The sequence below is a fragment of the Rousettus aegyptiacus genome, unplaced genomic scaffold (assembly GCF_014176215.1).
Source record: "Rousettus aegyptiacus isolate mRouAeg1 unplaced genomic scaffold, mRouAeg1.p scaffold_m13_p_4, whole genome shotgun sequence".
In the NCBI taxonomy this organism is placed as follows: domain Eukaryota; kingdom Metazoa; phylum Chordata; class Mammalia; order Chiroptera; family Pteropodidae; genus Rousettus; species Rousettus aegyptiacus.
In genome coordinates, this window is record NW_023416307.1 from 115,249,649 (window position 1) to 115,269,671 (window position 20,023).

A 20,023-nucleotide genomic window follows, 5' to 3' on the forward strand; every position below is an offset into this window, starting at 1 on the left:
CTACAGAGCTTTAAATCAATAGCCATCACAGTGTGGTCCCCAGACCAAGATGTTCTCTACAACTCTCCCCAGCACCATTATCTCTGCTCAGGGTTCCTGTCTGTGTTATGATGCTTGCTGCCAAAACTTACAAAATCACAATGATGGAGAAACAGACATTACCTGGTCCAGTCCCCTATTTTTTAGGCAGAAAAACTAAGACCCAGAGAAAGGAAGAGACTTGCTCAGATTCATGCAATAATACATGAACCAGTCTGGACTAGAACACAGAGCTCTTGAGCATCAGGTCTTTCAATGACCTATACATTTATCAACAAGACCTTTTTGTACCAATACAAGTCAAAAATGAAGAACGGAGATCAGCACTGCCCTCTAAAAAGAAGAGCTGTAGTTCCAAGAATAAGAGGAGGAATCCCTATTACTTCTTTTTCTCTCTGGACTTCCAATGCTTGGGTCAGAGAGTCACAGAAAGTATGCAGCAGAGCAGAGGGACCAAAGTCCTAAATTTCTGGCTGGGGACAACAAAAGAAGACCTCAAAGAATAAGAAATAGAGAAATAACAGAGAGATGGGAGCTCAAGAGGGGTATACCACAAAGTGGCATATTAACTTTTGGGCTCACCTCTGAGTTGCTCATTGTAGACCTAATCCTAAACAGCAGGCCAACAGTTTTGAGATTTGCTCTTTGAAATAGATCACTTCCCAGATCCCAGACTGGACAATGAATTACACACATGGAGAACAGATCCAAATGACACTGCAAAGGCTTTGAAAACTGAACTGATGTTAGAAATACAGACCACAGAAGACAAGTCAGAACTTGCAACAAGGTCAATCATCCTTTAAAAAGAAAAATAAACAGTCTCCCTAAGATATAAATAGGATCCAGATAATTACAATACAAAAAATGTCCAGAACACAATCCAAAATTATTCAGCATATGAAAAACCAAGAAATCCTCAACTTGCGAGGAAAAAGACAATCAATAGACACCAATCTTAAGATAGCAGAGGTATTGGAATTACCAAATAACTTAAAGTAGCTATTATAACCATGCTCCAAAAACTAAGGCTAAATACTGTTGAAACTGATAGAAAATCTCAGCCAAAAAAAAAAAACAAAGAATCACCACATGGAAATTTTAGAACTTCAAGTACAATTACAAAAATATTGTGTCACTACATGGATTCAATAGCAAAATGGAACTGATAGATGAAATAGTGAACTTCAAGATTGACTATAGAGATTATCCAATGTAAAAAAGAGAAGAGAAAAGAAGCATACTTTTGAAATGAAAGTGAATGACATTCTCAGAAGAATAAAAAGAATTCATTTCCAAGAAACCTACTATAAAATAAATGCTGCCAACAAATTAGATAACCTAGACAAAATGGACAGGTTCTTAGAAAGAAACAGACTACTAAAACTAATTCAAGAAGAAACAAAATCTGAACAGGTCTATAATGAATAAAGAGATTGAATTAGTAATCAAAAACTTCACACAAAGGAAAGCCCAGGCCCATATGGCTTAACTGTTGAATTCTACCAAATGTTTAAAGAAGAATTAACACTGATTCTTCACAAACACTTCCACAAAAAGCACGAGGGAATAGTATGAGGCCATCATTACCCTGACACCAAAATCAAACAAAGACATCACAAGGGGGGGAAATAAAACTATATACCAACATCTCTTATTAATGTAGACATAAAAATCCTCGACAAAATACTAGCAACTGAATTCGGCATATAAACATATAAAAATGATTATATACCATGACTAAATAAGATTTATCCCAGGAATGCAAGGTTAGTTTAACATATGAAAATCAATATAATACACCATATTAATGAAATAAAGGATAGAAACCACAAGCTTCTCAATAGAAGAAGAAAAATCCTTGGACAAAATCCAACAATGTTTCATGATAAAAACACTCAACAAACCAGAAATAGAAATACCCTCAATCTAATAAAGGCCATTATTAAAAACCCATAGCTAACATCATACTTAATGATAAAAGACTGAGTGCTTTCTCTCTTAGACTAAGAGCAATAGATACATTTAAATGAAATGCTAAAAAATATGCAAATAATCCAAAAGGAGGCAAAAAAGAGAAATAGATGAAAAAAGAGGACCAATGTAAATAAAATATTAGACTTAACTCTAAACATATCAGTAATTATACTGAATGTAAATGATCTAAACACATTAAAGACAGATTATCCTTGATAAAATAAAGACAACCTAAAGAAATGGAGAAATATACCACGTTAATAAATTGGAAAAATCGACATAGTTGAAATGTCAATTCTCTCTAAATTGATCTACAGGTTCAATGCAATCAAAATACAATCACAATAGGTTCTTTTTTGTAGAAAACAGTAAGCTGAATCTAAAATTTTTATGGAAAGGCAAAGGAACTAAAATAGGCACAATTTTGAAAAATAAAGTTTGGAGAACTCAAACATCTAATTTTAAGACTTACAATAAAGCTACAGTAATCAAAATAGTGTGTTGCTGATAAACAGATAGACTCAGATCAATGGGAGAGAACGGAGAAACCAGAATTAGTCTCGAGTATGGCCAGTTGATTTTTAACAAATGTACAAAGAAAATTCAATGGAGAAGGGATATGTTTTTCAACAAATGGTGTTGGAACAACTGGACATCCATATCCAAAAACAAAACAAAACAAAACAAAAAACAACCTCAACCTAAAACCTCGTATTTTATACGAAAATTAATTCCAACTGGGTCAGATATAAATGTAAAACTATAAAAAAATTTAAGTATTTACTGCATGTTAATTTTTTCAAAATAAATAATCTTTGCAGGAACTATCCAGGTGAGACAGAATACCCAAGGGCAAAGAAAGGAGCCCTTGGTGAGATGCAGGCAGGCACTCTGTTTACTGAGAGGCAAACAAGATTTAAAGATTCTTCCTCTCAATAGATCATCTGCAACTGATAAGAGAGAGGGGAAGTGAGAAATGGAGCAGCACTGAGATTTAAAGAGAAAAAATAAGATGAGTTAATATGGCATTAAATGAAAGGGCTGTGAGCTTTAGATAAAGAAAGTCATAAATTCCTCTTTTATACTTCCCTTTTGTCCACTTAATTCTCTATTCTGTGGGAAGTATCTCATAGGAAAATAGAAAAAAAAAAAAAGCAGTCAGAAACAAATAAGGGAAAGGGCAGGAGGTTCGCTTTCCAATTGCACTCCATTAGCCCAGGCTTTTCCCACATCTATCCCAACCTTGAGGTCTTTGTTCAAATGTTCAGTATTTTCCACGGTTTTGTAAAATATGGAACCATAAAAAATAGAGCTGGAAGTTCTGCTATTTTGATTCATCTCACAAGTCTGTGACACTAAATGCCTGATAAGTCTTTTTCCATTTCTAATTCAATCATTGGGGTATAGCACCCTCATGGGACACTATTAGATACACCACTCGGAATTGGTAGAATATGGATTATAAAAACATAGTTTTACTCCAAAGTCATAATAATTTTCCACCTTTATTATATTTCAGATGTTCTTTAAAATTTCATATAATCTTATATACTTGCCAATACTCATATCTAGAATGCAAATTTAAAAGGAGGGATTGTTATTTATGATTAAATAAATTTGTGAGGACACAAGGGGCATTTACTATCTCCCCATCCCCAATAAAATACTTTCTCATTCATAATCAGAAAGTCGTGGTCATCAAATTCAACTGAATGCAGGGTCCTAGAACCTTTATCAGCTTTAGGAATTAATAATCAACAACATATTTACTGATTACTTACTGGTAAACTATGTGCTGGTTCTTGAATGGTGACAAAGGAATAAAATGTCAGCCACCAAGGTGTTTTAACCTCATGCAGTAAAAGCCACATATGTCTGCTGTGAAACCAGGAGCGAAGGATCAGCTAATGACCACCCTTGAGGAGACTAAAATGTAACGGAAGAGGGATGATGAATGCATTTGAAAAAGATCTTCGAATTGGTAAAGAATTCCAAGTACACACTCAATCCAATGGCCATTCTGTTGTAACTATTTCTGTTTTCTAATCATAAAGTATTCTTTGCAGAAATCTTGTAAATCACCCAGGCATATGCATCTTACTATGTTTTAAAGAGATATATGGGCAAGTTCCTGGGGTTTCTGTTGTGAATAGTCTAAATATGTTCACGCACACGTATGTGATACACAAGCTGCATCTACCTAGGAAAGTTCTAAACTTTACAGTATTTCCTCCTCTCTGGTCTATATTTGTGCTTTGTCATTCCTGTGTGGGTAACATTTCAGAGTTACACTTTTTGATCATAGTTCTGGCACCTGCACTACTTTCTACCTGAATCACAGGTAACTCTCAGCTGATGGTCCTCTTTGACTTCCCCCGCCCCACACATCCCCGGTCCTTCACAAACAAGATGGTGATGTTCAGCCGGTGCCCTCATCCTGGGGAAATGTCTTTCATATCAGTAGGCTCTATTCACTTTTCAGTTCACTGAATGTAGCCTTAAGGAAAAAAATTCTGTTCTACCCTCCCCCATCCTCCCCATCCCACTCTTTCAAGCTGTATGATCTCAGCAAGTCACTTAACCTATCACTACACCTCCCTTAAACTAAGAATAACAATGGCGCCTGCCTCATAGGATTCTCATAAGGTTTAAATGGGAAAATATACATACAGTGCTTAGAACAGGGCTGAGCTCCCAGTCAGCAGTAGGAGTGGGGGGAGAGATCGCAGCAGCAGTGCTAATAGTATTTTCACTCCCACTGCCAGATCATACCTTTGATAAATGGCAGGGACTTGTTATTAAGGAACAGGAGGAGAGCAGAGGTGCTCCCAGACTCTGTAGCCAGGTAGTGAAGCAGATAGATAGGCTGCTGTAGCAATGATATAAACACGTTTTTACACAATCTGATAACTAAGAAACAGGGATTGTGTTGAACATGAACCTAGCCTAATTAGTCAAATCACAGAAATCAGTAATTTATTAAAAACCACTTGGCTAAAATGTTCCACTAATTGGCAGCAGGGCCACTCTGAATCAGTGCATCAACTAGAACATGTTAACATAAGTAAAATAGTATTACTTTAAAGTAAACTTTGTTTCCTAAACTAAGATTATTGCCTAATAGTGGTGCTTAGTGTCCCTGCTTTAATGCCTGTGCAGGCAGTTTGATTTGTATCTGCAAGTAATTTTTTAGTGTGCCCAAGAGTTTTTAACATCACTTGAAAGGAACTGCTCTTACACAGGTTCAGCACTTCATCACTCTGTCTTGTGTTCATTAAGTACTCAGCAGGTGGCGGACACACAGAAGAATAAAATGTAGTTTCTGACCTGACCTGGAGAAGTTTATAGTTTAGGAAGGAAGAAAATTCACAGGAATAGTAAATCCTTTTAAAGTGTATCATGGCAGTTCCAAGTTCAGAAGAGGGTAAAGTGGTAACGTTATCTTTCCACCACAAAGTCAAACAAAATGAACATAAAATAATTAAGAAAAAAGAGTTAAAAATACACACACACACACACGGAGCAATCAAACAAGAAAAGGAAATCAACCTTACACTGTACATGTCAAGAACGGAAACAGAAGAATCTGGTGGACAGAGCAGTGTGACAGATTTTCTGCCCCTGCCACTACTCCTTGGGGCAATTCTGAGCAAAGAAGGGGTGTCAACAAAATCTTAAGCATTGTCTTACAGGTTCCAGGCCAGAGAGAATCAGGCCAAGGAGGTAAGCCCATGGTCTTCAAAATGGGAAATAAAGCCCTCAAAAGTGGAACCCCACACACAACACTAAGGGACATGGGCAAAGACAAGAAGTGTTGGGATCTGTCATCTTAGGGCACTGTGCTGACCTGCACTTGGATGTGGGATCACTCCCAGATGGCAGGGGGCCCAGGTACAGGTCAGTGATGGGATACAAGACCAAGCAGGAATCAAGCCTCAGGAAGACTGGGATAGAAAAGAAGACTGCCTACAATCCCCAGCATTCCACCTGCAGACCTAGGAGACAAACTGTTCCAGATGAGATATGCCAGGCATCTGGGAGGATTTGCCCAGCCACCATGAAAGCCATGGCCAAGACCCCCCTGCCACCCACTGCACAATAAAAGAAAACAGCCCAGCAAGAGCGCAGAGGTGGTTTGAGGGGACCCAGCAGGACTAAGATGGAGTGCTGGCTAAAAGTCCAGCCTTTACGTGCCAGTTAAAAGAGAAACATAGAAGGTGCCTGACCAGGGGGTCAAGAAAGAACTGCAGAATGTTATCTGATAAGCCTTAAAGTGTGGTTTTAGAAAAATTATAATTCATCCTCCCTAGCATCTACCATAGCAGGTGGCATATGGTAAATACCTTACAGTTCATATTATGAGGACTTTGTACAAGCAGGAACATAAATGTGGGAGCTGGTTATTCACATGGCAGTGGTTGTGACAGAGTGGGCACAAGAAGGAGGTTGACCATACTGAGCGGGAACTCAAGCTTCTGTACCCACCCCCAACTCTCTGCTCATGGCATTCTGGCTCGAGTGACAGAGGCTGGGGGAGCCTGGATAACTTCCTCCAAAGGCTGCATTCACAGGAGCCTGAGAGAGCCACAACTCCTCCAGGTGAAGGGCATGCTGGGGGTACTCGACCTAAACCCACCCAACTCTGAAACCAGTCAACCCTCTGGAAAGTCGCCATGTGGCCTTGGCCAAGAACAGCACTCACTCCTGTGCTATTTAAGTGTACATCAGCACTAAACTGAGGAAGAACATTTTTTTCTGGGATTGAAATCTGGCACCCTGGGGCTTACGCTCAATGCAAATATATTTCCTCAACTATGAAAACAGTTATCTAATTAAAAACCAACCAAAATAAGTAAGGAGAGCTCAACGTTCATCAGTTTAAGATGTTTTTTGGCATAGAAATCTATCTCCCCCCCCCAAAAAAAAGGTAGCTTTAAAGAAAATTTGGCAAACAATTAGGTCCTAATCACTTTGCCTTGATACCTATTCAAAATTTTAAGCAGGAATGATATCATCACTGTAATTTTATTTATTTCAGAGGAAGCTGACAAAACAAATTTTAAAATACATTTCTATGCCAAAATTAAAGATATAATTGCTCATTTAAGTTAAAAAAAAAAACCACTAAGTCTCTGTCTCTCTCTCCCCCTTATTATAATACGCATAATTCAAAAATCAACATTTTCCCACAAGCACCCTCTCTTGCCATCTCTCAGGCAAGTTAGACTCACAGGGATATGGGGACTTCTCGTGTGGTTCTCTTCAGCAAGAAACAATAAAATGAAGACATTGAGAGAGATTCTTTAAAAGTCTACAGTGACCGCCTTAAAAGACTACAAAACCACCAACCTCAAAGAATAAATGAAAAACTACCCAACCTTCTAAAACCATGTTGCATGTCCACAGAAAATCTTCAAAACTATCCATGAAATAAACATCTTTTCAAAAAGGAAATTTGCAATGAGCAGGTCACATGGTTACCTGACCCAATTATGGGGGAAAGCCTGAGAGTTCATTCGGAGTCAAGGAATGCAGTGGGAGACTCACCAGCCTCCTAGGGCCACATCTGCTGCTAAAGGAGAGAGATCTGGACCTGGGGTGAAGGGAGCAACCTATACTCTCAGCCCTACGCCAACATTCCAGGGTAACTCGGCACCATTACCCACTTCCCGTGAACATCTTGGTAATCAGGGAACATTAAAAACACAAAGGAGAATTTGACTGCTTCTCTGCATTGCCTGATCCAGGTGTTGCATCTCACCAGTTTGGGACAAGAGCCCCCATATGCCAAAAGGAGTCTTTAATGCCAGCCAACTCCACTGCTCCCACCCACCCTTACTGGCACCCCCAAAGGGGCATTCCTAGATCTCACTCTTCCAGCAGGTCTTCCCACTGCATCCAGTGAAAAGGCCGTTTTGTTTTGTTTGTTTTTTTAATGAGTCTATCCTGAACAGGTCAAACCATACAGCAGCTCTGCAGTCTGCAAAGGTTTGAGCAAAATTAGCAGGTGGGTTTCACCCTTCTGTGTAACCAGCTGAAATCTCCTCTACTTTAACTCCTTTTATTCCACTTCTATCCTACTAAGATAAGCAGAATTGGAAAAAATAATCCTTTGAGTATTTGAGGGAAAAAGACTTCTCCCCCATGCTCTCTGATTTACTCAAAGTTAAAGAACCAAGGTGGAGAGATTACAAGAACTTCATTAATTCAAAATCTACCAATTTAGAATTTATGGTAAATCAATCTGAAATAGGTCTGAAAATCACTTCTGTGCTATCTGCAAAGAAAATGTTTGATAAGCTGACAAAGAACCTGAAGAGTTTTTTTTAAATAAACAAGACTACAAGGACAAGTATAATATCATTAAAAGAACCAATTTTTAAAGAATTTTGTAAGTTAGTGATTTACCTTTAACACTGCTTAGTATAGCCCTCTTCAGAGCAAGCACCTATTGACCTGTATCTCTGGTCAAAATCATTTGACATAGAATACAAACTTATTTAGAAGTTGTAATTTTTTTTGGGGGGGGGGTGGTATTTTATATTGGTTTTGGTATACAGTAAAATGGTTAAATATTTATATAATTTATGAAGTGATCCCATGATAGAATGTCCCAGAATAGAAATTCCACCAGATTCTTTACTTCCTCATTTTAAAGTTGAGAAGCTCAAAAATTTGTATCCTTCACACAAATTCCATCTCTTACTCTGGTACACAGTAAATGTAACAACAGAACTAAAGGTTTAAAAGAAAATCAAAAGTTACATTTGAACTTTTAAACATGCTTATTAATAAATTTATATGTCACTTGTGATAAAAAACTATACAACTTTTTAAAGTACATTATGAAGCAAACTGGAAAAGTGATGTATTTTCATAGTGACCTGCTTTCCATTTAATGTTTTCTAGAGACAACTAGTGTTTTTTTAAAACTTAATTTTTATTTCTAATTTCACAATCCAGAACTAAATTTTTCATAGAAGCAGAAGTGTTGAGCCATGCTCAAGTACCTGGGACTAGTCTCCTTGCCCCAATTAAAATACTATACAGCATCTTATTTCAGTAGCGTTTTTCAAAAACATTAATCATTAGATATACTACTCGCTAAATCTTTGGAGTAGGAGGTGTGTTTACCTATAAAAAGATGCCCTTCTCAGTCATCTCGGACATGCACTGATATTAGCAGGTCTTAAAGTAGTTACCCTCTAATATTTGTGTAAAATATGTGAAGTTTTTCTTGCTATTTCAACAACGAATGATGCTAATTCCTGATATCTCTTATTTTATATATTGTACAGTTTTAATTATACAAATATATGTTTGTTCATCTAATAAATCAGTGAACTGTTCATGATGTTACTGGAGTTTTGTTGTTGGTTTTAATGATATATATTAACTTTCTGTTGTGCCATAATCATGCTTTTAGAGTAACAACTTAAAATACATGTAATGTTCATTTTGTACCCTTGACTTTAATTTTCATTTAGAATACAATCAAAATAGGCTAAATATGTAACGGTAAGAATATGGTTAGTTCAGTTATGGCTTTATAAGCATTTGATGAAATATTACACCACAATTAAAAATAAATAAAACTGTACTTTGGTAATATAGGAAAAAACTAAAAGGAACTAATACTAAAGCGCTAAGAGTATGTCATTTTGGTGTGAATAGTTCTACAATGAGAAACTTTTTTAATTCATTAATTTAGAACAAGACCTCTCATGGAGAGATTGAAAAGTTAATTTTTGTATTCAATATTGATTATGCACCTATGATAAGCTAGGCTCTACACAATCAGAAGCATACCAGTTTTCTGTAAGAGGATTAATTGAGAACCGGGGGTCTGGGCAAAACGTTAATTGTGGCTATTTTTTTAAAAGGATTTTTGGATACCAAAGAGCTTATTTTTCAGATCTTTCCAAGATAGAGACATTGCAACGAGCAGACGCATTTGGAGTCAATTTACTGTGAAGGGTTGTTCCATCTTTTAGACCTGTAATACCATGCTACCTGCGCCAAATAGATATTAAACAAATCTGAATATATAATAAAGAAAGGAAAATCCATTTAGCTACTTTTCATTTTTTCTGCCAGTGGTTGTAAGGAAAATAATCCTATATCTATGAGCAATTAAAATTTCCATTTGATTAAGGGGGAAAAAATAAAGTTGAAGAGCTCAAGGTCTAGAAAAGCAAGCATTTCGTCTCAGGGGCCCACAACAAGTTGGTAGAAGAAACAAAACAGGGGTTCACCTAGTGTTGGGTTTAATATAGCCACAGGATTTCCTATGCATATGTAAATTCAAGTGCATAAGCGCATGTCATTTCCAGCTGACAGAAGCAATGTAAAAGGACTTAAATGAAAGCACATTCAAGTTGAGGATGATTAGACTGCATAAATGAACATGAACTATTGTGGCATCAGTACATGTGACAAACAAAAAATGACTACTGTGCTCAGCTGTCCTCTGCGCTGCAGAGCTGAACCCCAAGCAGCAGTGAGAAGACTGCATTTGCATTTTAATTTAGTGTACAGACTGTATGTATCATCCCTAAAACCCTGTAAGTGTTCTAACAGCACAAAAATTTATGAAGCCCTGAAAATAACCAGATATTTATTTAATAACATTCTATTATTCAAACTCTTACCATTACTGCTCAAGACTCCTCACTAAGAATTAGTTTTAATTAATGATCTTTAACAAGTACAAAAGAAGCTCTCATGAGTGCCCATTAAATTAATTTCCTATATTTCAGGCAAGAAGAATATGTGGTTGCCCCTCTGCTACTCAGCTCCCTCTTCTGTAAAATAAAAGTGATGTTGGCACCTATCACCGAGAGCTGTGCGGCGTTAAAGGGGAACATGCATGTTAAGCACCACTGTGGTGCCTACAATATGGTAGATGTTGTTCCTACAGTTCTAAATAAATTGCTTTCTTATTCCTGAACACATGAATTAGAAGAGGAGAGAATCTGCAAGCAAAAGTAACACCTAACAGACGGTGCGGGTAAAAAAAGAAAAAAAAAAGATACAAGAATTGGGAAGTATGAGGCTCTGGAGCCATTTCCTGTAGAGGCCAACAACCCAAAGGCATCACTCCCCTAGCACAGCATAACCTTTGCTGTTCCTAACAGTGACCCCGCGTGATGGAGAAAATGTCAGGCTAGGTTCTGAGTGGCCTGCATACGTAGGCAGTATATGTGTATATCTCAGAGGATTTCCTTCCAAAATTTATTTACAAAATAAAGAAAAGCTTTGTGACTTACAACAGATAAAATTTGGCTTCAACCCTCTGGAAAGTTCAGCTCTCTGAAAGGATACAATCTGTGGAGGAACATAACCAAGGTGGGTTTTCTTCTTCAGCTACTTTGTGCACCATCAACTAAGCCACAAAACAAATGTATTTAACAGGATTCTTTCTCACCATTCTGCCAAATCACCTCTCAAGAGAGAAAGCTACAAAGAGGAAGATCAAAGACAGGACATAAGGCAGAATGAATCAAAAGACCAAGAGAGGAAGCAGAAAACCAAACCACTGAGAAATTTGTAAATCACCTCTGTTCCATGACGGAAGGAAAGAAAAACCTTCACTATTTAATGAACGCAGACCTCTCTTCCATCCACCCAGCTGTGAAATCTGGGTTAATCTTCCTCAGCCTGACGAACCTTTTCTCTGTATCTTACCCTCTTGCTCATGCTGGAAAGGCTGCCCAGCAGTGCCAGGGAAGTGGTGGCATTTCACTACACCCTTGGAGGAAAGCTTTGGTAGAAAAAGGATGTTAGAGGCACAAAGGCAGAACTTTATTGCCTTGTCATTTCCAGCTGTACTCAGAGCAAGTACACCAAGACTAAAATTTCACAAGTAGGATGTGAGGTCTCAGTGAAAGCTGCGAATGTCCTACCATGGGTCATGACAGCCAGCAGGAGAGATACTACCCCTGAAGGACCAGTCATCATTTCTAAGAGCTGGTTCAAAATATGCCTCTTTAGAGAAACCTAGTCTCTTCTCATCTTCAAAGACTTCCAGCACATACTGTGAAACCTCCATGGTCTCCAGCTGTTGAGTTCACAGTCTCAAGTGAAGGTAGGCAGAACCCCTGACCCAGGCACCCATCTGAGGAGCCAGCTTGGGACTTCCCAGGAGAGAGAAAGATGAAGCCCCCATAAGGGCATCGAGTCTTTCTCCACTCCGATCGCCCTGGCACATCCAAAAGATGCAGAAAAAGAAGAGGACCAACTGACACCATAATTATTAAAGTCTGCCTTCCTTACAAGATTATAGGCTCCAAGAGCAAAAGCCACTTTCCCCTTTATAATGACATTTCTATCTGAAGCAGAGGGCCTGGCTGCCAGGTACCCTCTATCAAAAGCTACTAGGCAAATAAATGGGGGCGGGCAGGCAGGCTGAGGTGGGTGAGCAGTGAAGGCCATGGTCAACGCGCCTGAATGCTTTGCACTCAGTACACAGTGATGATATGGACACTGTACTAAGACTCAGGATATCTACTGATTTTGTAAATAGCCCTGGACAAGTCACTCAACTTCTGAAAGCCTATTTCTTTTTGTAAAATGGTAGAGGAGAGTAACAATTCCTTGCACAGGATTTGTTTCTGATCAATGGGATCAGAAAGGAATAACAAAATGAAAGCTCTTTGGGCAAATGTTATTCACTCTATAATATGCAATGATGCAATTTACTACAACTTTCCTACAGAAAGTCTCACTTTACATATGAGAATGCCATCTTATGTTTGTAAATGTTTCATTGTTTGAATAACTTTTGCATGTGTTTCTTCATAACCATGTTGTATACTGTTATTATTACCCCACCATGAAAAATTTTTTTTTAAATAAAATAAAAATGTGGTATTCAGAAGGGTCTAGCCACTTGCCTACTGTTTAGAAAGCAGGCCCATTTTCTATCCAGCTACTTTGCTGTGTATTTAGTTATAATTAGGGTGATGGGGCCAGGCAGGCGAGTAGAGTCCTATAATGCAAAATCTTCAGCATTCAAAGACATGAGGGTGACCTGGAGTAGAAAACAGGAAAAAAATAACTGCGGAAGAAATGCCCAATCCTAAAGAAAGTATAATCTGTTTGGAGCTGGCTTCTCATCCCTACTAGCCAAATTCTAGCTCTCATGGCCTTGCAAGGGCTAAATTATGGTTGTGAGCAGTTGCTCACCAGAAGCCTAAGCCAAAAGCCACTCTAAAGTAACAAAACCAAGGACGGAGATTTCTCCCACCCCGGAACACTAAACAGCTATATAGTCAGTGCCTGTACAAAAAGGTACAAACACAGTTTGGTTGGGAGAACCCCTACCCCAAATTCTAACCCACTGAGGTGAAAATCCAAGCACTTCTCTGTGGGTTCCTGGAATCAGCCAGACTTTAAATCCAGCTGCAGTTCCCATGGGGTGCCCCTCCCCCTCCGGCGCTATGACAGGACAGAGCGCCCCGACTCTGACCTTTCACGGCTGAGCAGCGGTAACATCTAAATTACAAGCCCCGCCCCCGCGGCCACCACTACAACCGCAGTCCCAGTGCAGCCAGCCAGCGGCTTGGAGGGAACTCAGGTGTTGGAGGGGCTGGCCGAAGAAGCCCACTATGCAATATCTGTGACCCCTCGTGACCGCTGTCATGCCTCAGGGAAGCTCCCCATTCTCCCACACTCTTCAGCAGAGCCGGTGACTGGCAAGACCAGGGGAAGCCCGGTCTGCATCAGTGATCCACTCTCAAAGGCACCGATTCACACTGATGCCGCCTGTTTTTTTCCGTGCTCCTGTAATTTCTTTACAAGAAGGGTGCATGAAATGGAAAATGATAAATCACGGAGGGCAGGCAGAAAAAGAATTACATCAGGACACAGAACAAACAATCCGCCCCTTCCTTCCGCTGTTGCCAGAGGGGCTCGTCCCACCCCCGGAACAATGCCCTGAATCCCCACTCCTTTTAGAATAACAAAGAGTCAAATTTGGCTAACTGTATCAAACAAATAGAATTTTTACAACATAACAACCAGGGATTTTAAGGTCAGTATTTACAAGCCCTTACTTTTTCCCTGAACCCCAACTTACTTTGTTTGCACTTATAAACAAAGAAGAACACCATGACCTTTTCTAGCTGTCAGAAGCCCAGGCATTACTGCTCTACTGTGACAGTCCTAGCCTGAAGCTCCCCTGAGAATTGACTCTGCTGAAATCCTCACCCAACTCCCCACAAAACCCCTTTCAGGCTCAGTTTTGAGACAAGGGCAAAAGCCCACACAAAACACATCCGCGTTTTACATGTTCATTTTAAAGGGAACCTGGCTTTTATTTTCTAGACTATACTCTCTCACAAGCGCCAAGGCCTTGGGAAGGCAAGGCATTAAATACCTGCAAGCTTGCTTCCTCATCTGGGAAAATGGCAGGAACAGTCACTTCTCTGTCAACGTCATGGGGAGCCTCAAACGAGGAAATATTCTGAGAAGTACTTGGCATTCAATAAGACGCTCTTTAAGAACTACAGAATCCAACGTGAGGTTGGTGAAGGGGGTCAAAAGAAACAAATTTCCAGTTATAAAATAAGTCATGGGGATGTAATGCATAACATGGGGACTATCATACTTTTTACATATTTGAAAGTTGCTAAGAGAGTAGATCCAAAATGTTATCACGAGAAAAAATTTTTGTCACTAGGTGTAGTTTAAAAAACCTACAGAGTCGTAGAATTACAGTTATGGGCAGAATCTTGTAAAGATTCTACCTTCTTGTAAAGAGATCATTTAGAACCACCCATCCTCTCACTGTTAAGGAAACTGAGGCCCAAAATGTTGAAGTGACGTGCCTAAAGTCTCATTAGCATGGTTTTCTTTGTGAACACAAAAAGAAATCTAGAGTTGTCCACCTTAATATCCATCTCTCCCTCTCTGAAATTATAAAACATAAACTCATCTTTATTGAACACTTACGTTAGGCCAGGCACTGCACTAAATGCTTTCTGTGCCTTATCTCATTTAACCCTCCCAACAACCTATGAGGCAGGTGCTGGGAGTGGCCCCACATTTTACAAATGAGAAGCTAAGCAAGGTCACATGGCTAGAAAGCAGCACAGCTGAGATGGGAACTGTGCCACTGTTGAGGACCAGGACCTAAGTCTTTAACCACTACGGCTCACTACCCCCTGACAGCTCCATCCTCTGCTCCAACCTCTACACCTAAATATGCCATGTGCATGTGAGGTGCAGCTCAGTTCACAAATATACCTCTTTGATATTACTTCACCCCCTTTACCCACTGGAAACAGGCACAACTGCAGGTGACCCTCAGCAATCACCAGGCAAATGTCTGATGACTCACCGGGTAAAGTCCCATCTGATTTTCCCTCGCCTAGATCCTCCCAGGACTGGAGGTTCTCACGACCTTTTCATAGTACATGGAACTTTTTCTCCCAGACTTGCAGGTTTTCACTTGACTGAGAGCCAGCCCAGCCTCATCTGTCTCAGGAAGCCTCCGGCCAGCCCCTAACCCCCACCCCTCACTTCACTCATCTATGAAACCCCAAAGCAGATATTGTTAGCCCTGCACCTTTCCATACAGATTATATAGAGATTATACTTTCTATAATCGTACAAGCTTCAGAACGTGCCCCCTTATGGTTTTCTTTAAATGTTTCACAGGAGAGTCATTATAGTTGGGGGAATGGAAAAAGATTGAGGGGACACTTTGGGACAAGTGAGCTGGACTAGGATATGAACTTGTCAGGTCTGTGTCCTCCCCCCACCCTCAGCCCATGAAACATCCTAATTTATGATTTGTATGTCCTCAGTCCCAAGGTCCTTCAATTAATTAGCAATGGCCTTCACCGATGGGCTGACAGAGGTTGGGCAGATATAAAAATAAATCAGTAGGCCTAAAAACAGACTTGAAGGAAATGCACAGAAACATTAAAGATGGGCATGCCTATGTGGCAGAGTAACAGGTAACTTATTTTCTTCTTTATGTTTTTCCTTATTTTCATTTGTATTATTTGTATGATAAAAACATTATCAATTGCATGCTCCCTTTCCCCTGATGGGAAAAAGTTCAGACTCTGGTGCCGGACAGATCTGGATATTAAATCTATCACTTATGGCCATTCCACCTTGGTCAAGATACCTAACCTCTTTGAATCTCAAGTCTCCTCACCTGTAAAACAGTTAATAAGTGCCTCCACCATTTGGTTGTGAGAACTAAACAAGATGACACCTCTGTCAAAGAGTCTCTTCCAGCCTTTATAATAACTTTAAAGTGTATAGGCCTAGCACACGCTATGCAATCAACACACCTTATTATCATGATAATACTTACTATTCACATGTTTGTCTCGATCAGGTGCTATATTCCTTGATGATGTCAGGGGCTTACACAAGGACAGGCAGGCATTAAACTCAATGAACCCGTCAGTTCCTGAGTACATGTCACATACCTGCCCAAAATGAGGGCCCTGAATCCTGCACACTTGAGCAGCAAATACTAACTCACTGAATTTCCTTACACCTCTCCTCACCCCAGGATCAGTAAAGGTTTACTCAGAAATGAGAGATGAACGAAAGCATCATTTACAATCTATTTGAATGATAAATTCGGAAAAGTTACACAGCTTTGAGTCAAATGAGTGGAGGGAATTGATAGGTAAAGAGTATTTTGCTTTAATTTTTTTTTTTTCACCCTGAAAGAATAATATCGACTCCTTCTTCAAAGAGCCTCTTAACAGCACTGACTGATATTTAGCGAAGGAAATCACACTTTGACGCAAAGTTACTTTCCTATCTGTTGGTAAGTAAACTATTTGATTTACGTCGAACTGGCATCTGTTTTAGGGCCTTTCCTCCAGACCTGGGAATTCTGTATCACCCATTCTTGACAGTAACCAATGAATTTACAGGGAAAACCTCAATGAGCCAGCTGAAAAGAAACAGCTGCATTGATTTTTTTTCCTACATTTTTTAACAGCATCATTGAGATGTAATTCACATACCACACAATTCACCCATTTAAAGTGTACATTCTATGTTTTTTAATATAGTCACATATATGTGCAATCATCATAGTCAATTTCAGAACATTTTCATCCCTTAAAAAGAAATCCTGTGTCATTTAGCTATCACTTCCCTAACTCCCCAGCCGCCCACCCCCCAGTCCTAAGCAACCGCTAATCTACTTTCTGTCTCTATACATTTCCCAATTCTGGACTTTCGCATGAATGGAAGCATATACTATATGTTCTTTTGTGACTGCCACAGCTGTTTTGATTTAAATAATGTCCTGAAAGGAGTAACACCCAATTAATGGTAAAAGTCCATTATATAAATAATACACTACTTAAACTCTGCCGTGCATTGGTACCTGCTTGAAGACGAATAGTGAATGTCGTCATCAGTCCTCCACCTTCCCCACAGCACCTGCTGTTCCCCAGAATACAGGTGCTCAGGAAATGTTTGAGAAAAAAAGTTACACTCAAAGAATTACCAAAACAAGAAGGAGGGAAAGATTTCTATTTGCATAAAATTGAAGATTCAAAAGGCCAGTGAGGGCCCCCACCTAAGACCTCTCAAGTTAGTTGTCACAAAGAACACCAGTCATTAGGATAGGCTTCTCTGTGTTGATTTTACAGCACAGTTAAGCACTTTCTTGCCTCCCTGTTCTTTATGATATATATGCTACACATAGGCTCTCCCATGAAATTTGCTCCAAACTATAATTAAGCTGAATTGGCAATTTCTTCCTTTGAAACATGGAGAATGGCAGGTGTCAATCTTTTAAAAATAATCATATTGCAATTAATACAGATTGTGTCTAAAAATCACTTCACATCCAGATCATTCCTCTGGATGTGGCCAGTTGGACCTTCTAATTTAGACTGTTGGAACTGCTGATGATTTTATATGTATTAACTGAGAACAAATATGAATATCTATTACTATTTAAAGCAACCAAATTGTTAGGCTCAGAAATTCCACTGTTTAGAATTTGCTTTACAAACATACCACAAAATCATGCCAAGATTATGCACAAGTGTTTTGCAGCACCACTTTAATAGGAAATAAAACTGGAAATAAGTAATCAAAAAAACTCCCAACAAACAAAAGTCCTGGACCAGATTGCTTCACAGGTGAATTTTAGCAAACATTCGAAGAATTAACATCTATTCTTCTTAAACTTCCAAAAAATTCAACAGGAGGGAAGGCTCCCAAGCTCATTTTATGAGGCTTGATTCCAATTTCAGATAAATACATTACAAAAAAAAAAAATTATAGACATTAGTTTATAATGATGAACATAGATGCAAAACTCTGACAAAGTATTAGCAAACCAAATTCAGCAATATATTAAAAAGATCATAAACCAGGAACGAATTTATTCCTGGGATAGAAAATTGGTGCGATACCCACAAATCAATTAATGTGATACACACTTACAAATTGAAAGATAAAAATCACACGATCATATCAATAAATGCAGAAAAAGGGTTTGGAAAAAATCTAGCATCCAGTTATGATAAAATTCTCAGCAAAGTGGGAATACAGGGAACATACCTCCACATAATAAAGACCATGTGACAAACCCACAGCTAACATCATACTCAATGGGGAAAAGCTAAAAGCATTTTCCTTAACGTTGGGAATAAGACTACAATGTTCACTTTCACCACTTTTATTCAACATTGTATTGGAAGTCATAGCCACAGTGATTAGACAAGAAAAATAAAAGGCATTCAAATTGAAAAGGAAAAAGTAAAACTGTCATTATTTGTTGATGACATGATACTTTAGAGAGAACCCTAAAGATTCCACCAAAAAACTCCTATGGTCATTTAATCTATGACAAAAGAGGCAAGAATATACAATGGAGTATAGGCAGTCTATTCAAGAATGGTGCTGAGAAATCTGGATATGTGTAAAAAAAAGAAAAAACAAAAAACAACAAAAAATTGGCTCGCGTTCTTATGCCATATACAAGAATAAACTCAAAATGGATCAAAGACTTAAATGTAAGACCTAAAATCATATAACTCCTAGAAGGAAACATAGGCAGTAAACTCTGACATTGCTCTTAGTGATATTTTTCCTGATACATCTCCTTGAACAATGGAAACAAAAGACAAAATAAACAAATGGGACTACATCAAACTAAAAAGTTTTTGCACAACAAAATAAACCATAGACAAAATGAAAAGACAACCTACTGAATGGGAGAAGATATTTTCCAATGATAAATCTGATAAGGGGTTAATATCCAAAATTCATAAAAAATTCATACAACTCAACATCAAAAAAAAAGCAAATTAAAAAATGGGCAGAGGATCTAAACAGACATTTCTCCAAAGTGGATAAATGAACAATAGACACACGAAAAGATGCTCAACGTCAAAATCATCAGAGAAATGCAAACTAAAACCACAATAAGATATCACCTCACACCTGTTAGAATGGGCATCATCGATAAATTAAACCACAAGAGTTTGTGAGGATGTGGAAAAAAGGGAAATCTCGTGCACTGTTGGTGGGAATGAGAATTGGTGCAGCCACTATGAAAAACAGTTTGGAGACTCCTTAAAATTTTAAGAGTATAACTACCTTATGACACAGCAATTCCACTTCTGGGTATTTTTCCAAAGAAAACCAACACACTGATTTGAAAAGATGCATGCATCACCATATTCACTGCAGCATTATTTACAATAGGCGAGATATGGAAGTAATCTAAGTGGCCATCAATAGATAATTGGATAAAGTTGCAGTACATATATACAATGGAATATTACTAAGCCATTAAAAAAAATGAAATCTCACCATTTGCAATGACATAGATGGATCTAGTAGGCATTATGTTAAGTAAAATGTCAGACGGAGAATGACAAATGCCTTATGATTTCATATGGAATCTAAGGAACAAAATAAACAAACAAATGAGAACAGACTCATCGATACAGAGAACAAACTGGTGATTGCCAGATGAAAAGGAGTGTTGAGAAAGGTGAAA

General features: G+C 38.6%; 1 protein-coding gene across 24 annotated transcripts in view; it reads right to left on the reverse strand.

Annotated features, from left to right (window-relative positions):
• CACNA1D (calcium voltage-gated channel subunit alpha1 D) overlaps positions 1 to 20,023 on the reverse strand; it is a 289,592-nt gene that overhangs the window by 225,759 nt on the left and 43,810 nt on the right. The window lies entirely within an intron of this gene.